Source organism: Hyperoodon ampullatus, assembly GCF_949752795.1.
Source record: "Hyperoodon ampullatus genome assembly, chromosome: 12".
Taxonomy (NCBI): Eukaryota; Metazoa; Chordata; class Mammalia; order Artiodactyla; family Ziphiidae; genus Hyperoodon; species Hyperoodon ampullatus.
The window spans coordinates 63,981,590-63,991,326 of NC_136925.1; positions in this window are offsets into that span (position 1 = coordinate 63,981,590).

Here is a 9,737-nt window from a genome sequence, read left to right on the forward strand (position 1 = left end):
CACCTCCCAAATAAGCTACTTACCCCCACTCCTTGTCTCGGGAATCCAAACTAAGGCAGTGTGCTATGACAAAGGGTTCTGTTGTCAAAATCTCCTCTTGGGCTTCCCTGGTGGCGCAGTGGTTGAGAGTCCGCCTGCCGATGCAGGGGACACGGGTTCGTGCCCCGGTCTGGGAAGATCCCACATGCCGCGGAACGGCTGGGCCCGTGAGCCGTGGCCGCTGAGCCTGCGCGTCCGGAGCCTGTGCTCCGCAACGGGAGAGGCCACACAGCGGTGAGAGGCCCGCGTACCGCAAAAAAAAAAAAGAAAAGAAAAGAAAAAGCTCCTCTTGATGACTTAGAATTCATTTTAGCACCTTAATAGTTCTGAAATTTGTATTGTAATAAAAAACAAAAAACAAGACAAAATTCTTTACACTGCATTTACCACTGTATTTGTCCAGCATATTTGTGTATGGTTGAAAGAATGGACTTTGGAATCAAACCAACCGGGTTTGAATGACAGCTCCATTATTTACTTTGGAGTCACTCATCTCTCCTAAACCTTTGGATCCCAAACTCTGAAATTGAGGTAATAATGTAACTGCCTAAATGGATTGTTGTTAAGGTCAAATAAATGCCTGATACATAGTAAGAAAGTGATAAAACGTAGTTGTTACTGCAGTTACGTGACTGTAGCATCTTTTTTAGTAACAACTATTAACATCTGGAGCACAAATTTTTTTTTTTTCTTTGTGGTACGTGGGCCTCTCACTGTTGTGGCCTATCCCGTTGCGGAGCACAGGCTCCGGAAACACAGGCTCAGCGGCCATGGCTCATGGGCCCAGCTGCTCCACGGCATGTGGGATTCTCCCAGACCAGGGCATGAACCCATGTCCTCTGCATCGGTAGGCGGACTCTCAACCACTGCACCACCAGGGAAGCCCCTGGAACACAAATATTTTTTGGAGCTTTCTGTATGTATTTCTCTAGGGAGAATCAACCTCTCACCTTGTGCTAAGAATATTAAATCATGATTCTATATGGTGACTTTTCTTCTACAAGTTTTAAAGGCATTTGTAGAACTCAAAAGAAATAAAGCATTTGTATCAGTTAATTCCTGCAAAGGAGAAGCCTGTGTTGAACCTGTAAGCTTGGCATGGAATATAAGCCTTGGAAGCTTCTTTGAGGATTCTCATTTTGTCCATGTTTCCAAACTTCTTTGTTCAGTGAAAAAGGTGTTTCAGGAGAAAGCTCTGTGTTTTTTTTTAATTTAATTTTTATTTTATATTAGACTATAGTTGATTAACAATGTGTTAGTTTCAGCTGTACAGCAAAGTGATTCAGTTATACACATACATATAACCATTCTTTTTCAGATTCTTTTCCCATATAGGCTATTACAGAATATTGAGTATACTTCCCTGTGCTATACAGTAGGTCCTTGTTGATTATCTATTTTATATATAGTAGTGTGGGTATGTTATTCCCAAACTCCTAATTTGAAAGTTTTGTGTTTTAACATGTAGAAGTTGTCTACACCGGGTCTGCCAGTCCTAACTCATGCTGTGATGACTCACCGCCCAGGTTGAGGAAAAGATTGGGTTGCTCTGTTACCAAAACATAGGGCCGCAAACAGTGCTTCCCTCATGGATGACCTGTGAAAAGCAAAACTACAGAAGACGGGCTGCCTTGTGCTTAACACCCCCCCATTCTTCGTCATTTCCAAAAGCAGCGCTAAGATTACACAGCTATAAATTCTGAAAAGTTTTCTAATCTCAGAACAAAAAACTGTCAAGTAAAAGAACATGAACAGGGGCTTCCCTGGTGGTGCAGTGGTTGAGAGTCCGCCTGCCAATGCAGGGGACACGGGTTCGTGCCCTGGTCCGGGAAGATCCCACATGCCACGGAGCGGCTGTGCCCGTGAGCCATGGCCGCTGGGCCTGCGCGTCCGGAGCCTGTGCTCTGCAACGGGAGAGGCCACAACAGTGAGAGGCCTGTGTACCGCAAAAAAAAAAAAAAAGAACATGAACAACTCGGCACGTTTTGTACACAAATCCCTTAGTACCAAACAGGCTGAATTGAGACAACTCCGGTGGAAGCCTAAAAGCAGGCTGTCTGCTTGAAATGGCTTTCCCGTAACAACTCACCTTTGCCATGGGACAAGGACAGTGCCAATCTACGCAAGTGTGAAAGTCGCGGCTCTTCCAGTGATTCTCAGAGAGCCCCACCAGGACAATTAGGCTAGGAATTAGCCAGTTAGAGCCAGAAGCTTATTGTTAATCTGCTCAGTCAGGAGGTGCAGAAGTAGCATTCTGAGCTGAGGAACTTCAATGCAGCATTTCTTTCTTTTCTTTTCTTTTTGTTTTTTTTTTTTAATATGGCATAGTTTCCCTTGAGGTCCCTGTGTTTGCAGCACATGTGGATAGAAAAAGACAAATCATTTGACTCAGTTTCAACTTAACTGGTGATGTTTCCAGATGTTGAATTTACCCTTTAGTGTGTTCACCTGGTACTAAGTCCCTGATGCCTCTGTGTTTCTGAGCCTTATAGAAGTTATTGATACATCTGGGGAGGGAGGTGTGCAGAGGGGATGGAAGAAGGCATGGCTGACTTCTTAAAACTATTCTGGTAGTAATTTTCATCCATACCAGGGCTCCTCTTTGGAGTGAGGGCTAGTCCACTGTGGTGTTGGGATGCCCTGATCCCACAGCCAGGGCTGCCCCTGGTGGGGCTGTGCAGCTGTGTCCTGCACGAGGGCACCCAGCCCAGGTTGCTCCTGGTGGGAGGCTGCATCTGTTCTTTTCCTAAGTTGTAACAGCCCTACTGGGACGATCCCTCCAGAGTGAGGGCCGGGAAGCTGATTTACAAAAGCGGTTTGTGTTTCTTTGGTGTCAGCCGGGAATTCATTTTATCACACTGATATCTCTAGTCTTGAGACCCGATTTCTGACCTGCTAGGCATCTTCAGAAGAGGAAATTATTCCAATGGTAAATTCTGTTAACATGAAATTAATCATGGCAAATGCTGGCTTCCTATACACGCTTCAGTTTATTAACCTTCTACATCTGCACTGAAACCAGTTTTTCTTTTTGTTGTTGTTACTAAAAAAGGGTTAGGTATTGAGATGTTGCTTGACCAGGAATTGAGTGAGGTGTAATTTGAAAATATGAATTTTCACAGAAGCATTTCAATTTAAAAATATCCGCTGAAGAGAAAGCATAGAACAGGGAAACAGAGGATTTGCACATGAAACTTGGTTTCAAAGTCTCACTCGGCAATTTACCTTTTTTTTTTTTGCGGTACACAAGCCTCTCACTGTTGTGGCCTCTCCCATTGCGGAGCACAGGCTCCGGACGCGCAGGCTCAGCGGCATGTGGGATATTCGCAGACCGGGGCACGAACCCGTGTCCCCTGCATTGGCAGGCGGACTGTCAACCACTGCTCCACCAGGGAAGCCCGGCAATTTACTTTTAATGATTTAATTCAGAGTTTCCAAGTGAGTACCCTCTTGAAAGTAACTTATTCAAAAACAGTTGATACTAGCAGGTTAGTTCCCTTGAATCTTTGTACAGGAAAAACTAGCTGAGCAAACCATTATACAACTGTCTATTATGATTATTTGATGACTTATTATCACTAAGACAATCTTAAGCCATTTAAATCAACAGGATTCCATTTCTTCACCAGAGAACTATCTTTAAACACACACACACACACACACACACACACACACACACACTTCTGAGTTTTCCTTTATTTCTGCAGCTGGAGAGAGTACGTTGTTAAAATTTACAGTGAAACACAGAATAGCACAAGTGGAACATCATTAGTGGGACAGAATCTGAACCTCTTTTCATTTCCCTTTTTGGCTTTCTCTTCCCACACTTCAGGTGTGTTATACTCATTTCTGCCACACCCCGAAAACACACCCAGATACTTACCAAAATTGAGAATCCAGGAACAATGCACTGGAAGAATGACAGGGCAAGCCAAGCTCACTGAAGAAGAATCTCCAAAAGTCAAGGGCTCTGATCATCCACCAGTGGGTCCCAAGCCTGGTCTGTCTTCAGGAATTTTAAGATCTGAAACCACTCTACAGAGATAAGATAAAGCCATCTTTTGCCCCCAAGAAACCTGTTTTTAAAGCTCTGTTGCAAAAATAACTGTTGCAGAAAGATCAAGGAAAAGTGAAGAGATTTCAAAAGAGAGAGCTGGCGCTGAATCTCTTCACCCCAGCTTCCTAACCAACCTGCTCCTGCCCGTGGCAGAACCATTGGCCACAGTTTCAATTACATCTTTCCTGCATAATTGTAGGAATATTCTCGTTCAAAGTCATCGCTTTTTCAGACCAATTTAGATGTCAAAATTGTTTGAATTCCTATCATGGTTTTACTGGTAATACTTTGTAAATTTATTTATTTTATTTTTGGCTGCATTGGGTCTTTGTTGCTGCGCACGGGCTTTTCTCTAGTTGTGGCGAGCGGGGGTTACTCTTCATTGCGGTGCGCTGGAAGGGAATGAAGTCTTAGAGGCCTATTAAAAACGTTTATTTGTATCTTCTACCTAAATTAAAGTCAAGGAGTTGGAGTTTACATAATTACCTCTAAGGAAACAATGTCTTCCCCAAATGGGACAAGCTTCACTCATGTCATTCTATTTTATTTGAAAGTTTGTGGGCTGAAGGTGGAGGGTTAAGTAATTAATAGATTTGTGATTTAAAACATTTTTATGGTTAAAAAATTATATATTTTTATATATATTTTAATCTATATTTCAGATTAAACATTTGTACAAAAATTTAAGGTAGTGCTTCCCTGGTGGTGCAGTGGTTAAGAATCTGCCTGCCAATGCAGGGGACATGGGTTCAAGCCCCAGTCCAGGAAGATCCCACATGCCACAAAGCAACTAAGCCCATGCACCACAACTACTAAGCCTGTTCTCTAGAGCCCGTGAGCCACAACTACTGAAGCCTGTGCACCTAGAGCCCGTGCTCTGCAACAAGAGAAGCCACTGCAATGAGAAGCCCGCGTACCGCAACGAAGAGTAGCTCCCCTTGCCGCAACGAGAGAAAGCCTGCGCACAGCAACAAAGACCCAGTGCAAACAAAAATAAATTTAAAAAAAAACAGAAAACTTAAGGTAAAACTGGGGGTTATGTATTCACTTTCCTCTCCTGACAGTACTTGGGTGATGATGTAGGAAAGTGAAAAGGAGCCCTTCTTCCATGCATTTCTTTTTCTGATCAGGAATATTCACAGTGTAACAAAAGCCAAAAGAACGAGATATGGTGTATCTATACTGATATACTCTGTGTTCTATGTGAATATCATGTGTTTTCTTCTGTAATCCGTATTTCAGAATATCCTTTATACAACAATGAAGATGCACAGCATTCTATACAGTGTATGGATGACTCTATCGTTTTTAAAAAATTATACTTCAGGGCTTCCCTGGTGGCGCAGTGGTTGAGAGTCCGCCTGCTGATGCAGGGGACACGGGTTCGTGCCCCGGTCCGGGAAGATCCCACATGCCGCGGAGCGGCTGGGCCCGTGAGCCATGGTCGCTGAGCCTGCGTGTCCGGAGCCTGTGCTCCGCAACGGGAGAGGCCACAACAGTGAGAGGCCCGCGTACCGCAAAAAAAAAAAAAAAAAAAAAAAAAATTATACTTCAGTTAGGACCAGTAATCTGTAATATCAAAAGCAGCACATTGGGCTTCCCTGGTGGCGCAGTGGTTGAGAGTCCGCCTGCCGATGCAGGGGAAGCGGGTTCTTCCCCTGGTCCGGGAAGATCCCACATGCCACAGAGCAGCTAGGCCCGTGAGCCATGGCCGCTGAGCCTGCGCGTCCGGAGCCTGTGCTCCGCAACGGGAGAGGCCACAGCAGTGAGAGGACCGCGTACCACAAAAAAAAAAAAAAAAAAAAAAGCAGCACATTTTAGAAAGTCTAAAAATTAGTGCTTCAGAAAGAAGATGAAAGGGTTTTTCTTTACAATGCCCTCTCCATCAAGACTGGCCCCTCTAGGAAAGCCTTATCTTGAGTCAAAATAGGCCCTCTTTTGTATGCTAATTTTACTATTACTTGTTAATATGTTTGTCTTTGTATCTAAAAATATGATGATAATATCCGTCTTATAATTTGTTCATAGGACTTGAGAATTTAAGAGCCTAAAACTATCATTAATATAGTAAGTTCCTAAAAAAAAAGACTGGCCCCTCTAATATCAGCCGCACCCCTGGGATGATTTGGAAAATGGCTCCTACCTGTGATGTTCATGAAGTCATGACTCAGGAAGTAAGGGTCCAAGCACAGAGAAGTGCCCAAAAGAAGATAGTCGAACCATGAAAACTCAACACAGTGTGAACTGTGTTTCTCACACATGGTGCAGTGAGATACAGAGATCCTAGAAGATTTTTTTAATTCCCTTTTTCTCTTTCCCATTAATTTCCTTCATCTTCCTCTCTCACCCCCAATTCTCTCTGAAGAACCAGCCCTCACTCGGGCCTAGTCCTTTACACTCTGGCCCTCCATGCTTCTCCATTATACAATAAAATGCCCCCAGAACACACAGGCGAGGCAGAACCCTCTCCGGAGTATGGAGAAGAAGAAGGGGTTGAGAGACCCGTACAGACACGATGGAAGAAGAGGGAAGCCTGGAATCCTCATATGGTATCAACACCTACTGGACTATGCCCTACTGCATCAAACAGTACCCTGGGTTTCCCTGGTGGCGCAGTGGTTGAGAGTCCGCCTGCCGATGCAGGGGACACGGGTTCGTGCCCCGGTCCGGGAAGATCCCACATGCCGCGGAGCGGCTGGGCCCGTGAGCCATGGCCGCTGAGCCTGCGCGTCTGGAGCCTGTGCTCCGCGACGGGAGAGGCCACAACAGTGAGAGGCCCGCGTACTGCAAAAAAAAAAAAAATGTACCGCAACACGGTGTGTTTTGTATATATAATTACCGTTGTTATTTACTAGCTGTCTGACCTTGAGAAAATTACTTCACATTCCTGTGCTTCCATTTCTTCTCTGAACAATTAAGATCATTAAGTTCATATCAGAGGGTCTAGGCCAGGGTACATGGGAAGCACTTAGAGTGTGCTATTTAGGAAGCATGACCATCATCTTCGGGTTCTTCCACTCTGTAAGTTTCAGGTGGCAGCCTGGTGGGGGCATGGGAGGCCAGGCCAACTGGTGAACTCCTCATGGGGCAGACCTCTAACTAATCCCCCTGATTTACACCCTCCTCCTTTCCCAGTCCTACTTTTCCCTGCCAACGTCAAGCTTGGCTCTTCTTTGGCACTTATCAAGCAACACAGCTGTTACTTGCCTGACGGCCAGCTTGAGTTTATTCTGGGTGGCAGCTCCAATGCTATGTTGACAATGTCACTCATTTTTCATCTTCCAGAAATTTGACAGAATCTATGGTCAGCTGATACATCCCTCTTTGGTTATGGATTTATTTCCTCTGGCACTTGTTTACTACTCTACACTTTTTTCTATCCTGGTCAGAAGTGATTATTAAATAGAGTCCATTCCACCATCTTGAATCAGAATCTCCGTGGAATATAAAGATTTTCTTCTAGGCTTCAGGGTTCCTTATGCTCATGATAGAGTCTATATACACTTATTTAGTAGATCTTCCAATGAAAGGAATATTCTTTAATTTTCAATTAAAGAAAAAAATTCCATCACAGTATTAAAAAGATGTTAGTCATTGTCTCTAGTTATGAAAATCAACTTGAAAAAACACACCAAAAAATAGCATCACTTTACCATTTTTCCTTTGCCCAACAATATTTGAGTAAATAAATAAATGAGCAGCTACACATACAAATACACTGAATCAGATAATTCTGAAGGAAAAGGATCATTGCAATCATTTTACAGATGAGGTTATGAAACACATGGGGTGGTAAACCGCTCAAGCTATAAACTGCATGGCTAGCAAGAGCCAACAATGGCATGAGACTCAAATACGCTCTTTTCAGGTCTTCCTAGGAAAACAAAAGAAGTCGATTCAGCATTTCTGTTTATTATATTAATAGGACTGTCAGCAGGAGTTTGTATCAAAAATCAACGTAATGAGGTTATTATGACTATATTTTTCCATTGTTTTGATTATCTTAAGAAAGGAAAGCCTATCAAACTTTAATGTCAGCCCTGCAATGTATGGTTTTAAAGCTAAAAGTAATTACACTCCATAGTTACTTTGTGTGAGACCTCAAAGTCCTAGACACATTACCTCTTTGTTACATTCAGTGGTAAATGGAGCTTGGCATATCTGACTACTTACAGTGGGAGCGTGAGATAATTGTTTGGGAACCTAGAACTGCTTGTTTAAAGGTTGGGGACTCAATATAATTACAGAGCTAAAAACCAGCTTGGCTTAATCATGGGAAATCTCATGCAATGCATTGTTAGTCCTCAGAGGGCTTCTCAGTCAAATTCTCCATTATTTTCCAGAATTCCCTGGAATTCTCCTGCTGTTTATGACAGAAAGGTTTCTGTACTAATGAACATGAACTAACAAGGAATGGAGGATCTCTATGCTGGAACAAGGCTGAAGGAAGAGGAATATTTTAACCGAAGTAATGATGCTTCCTCTGTCTTTGTCACAAACATTCCAGTAGAAATGTTTCTGTTAGTACAGACCATGGATTCCAGGAAGCTATATTTTTCCTAAATGTGCATCATTAGGATCTAGTGTGTTATTTGCTTAGGAGGGCAAGAGGAAAGTTGGAAGGGAAAAAAATCCAAAGACAAAAGTGCTTGCTTTAGAGGACCTGTATCTGAGAGTCATTTTCATGTCTATTGGGAGACCCAGTTTCTGAATCTCTAGATATCCATTATCTTCTTGAATTATTTTAAAAGATGGCATTTTAAACATTGTTAATGATCACTTCAAACCCTGTTTTTTTTGTTTTAATTTTGGTGTAAACAATCACCCAGACCAGATCCTTGTGGATTTATGATGAGAAACGTTCACCTCAAATTTTGAAATGCACAGAAGAAAAAGTCACTGCCAAGGACCAACTGGCCAACAGAAGCACTAAGAAGAAATATCCTTTCTCCCACCATGCTACTCTGCAACCTTTCTTCACATTTATATACACCAGAGGAGAATTCACCTACGAGTCATCGTGGAAAAAAAAACTATCAACCGGCAAATGGAAGATGGACAAGAGGAAAAGAAGTAAAGAGACTGCTTGCAGTCCCATGACCTGAATGGAAGAAGATCCCATCTCAAGCAGGAAGCTGTGCCACAGAAGATAGGAGAACCACCAACTAAACCACACTAATGTTCCCGGGTGTCTGGACCTACCAGAAAGCTCTTGGTCCATTCCCTCTGGTGGCAGCACTGGATAAATACTGTTTGATATCTGTGTCCTGGGTATTGGTCATTGAGGAAGAAGTTCAGGGAGTAGACTACTAGAAACCATTAAAGTTCATTCAAAAATTGTTTTTTTTATGCTCACCAAAAATGAGCAGGACCCTTAAAACTTGAAAATGATAAAAGCAACTTTTCATTTTATCCAATGTTCTTACTACCCCACTCAAAACATCTTTTAAAAATCCCCTTCCCGAATCAACATTGTGAAAATGACTCTACTACCCAAAGCAATCTACAGATTCAATGCAATCCCTATCAAACTACCAATGACATTTTTCACAGAACTAGAACAAAAAATTTCACAATTTGTATGGAAACATAAAAGACCCCAAATAGCCAAAGCAATCTTGAGACAGAAAAACAGAGGTGG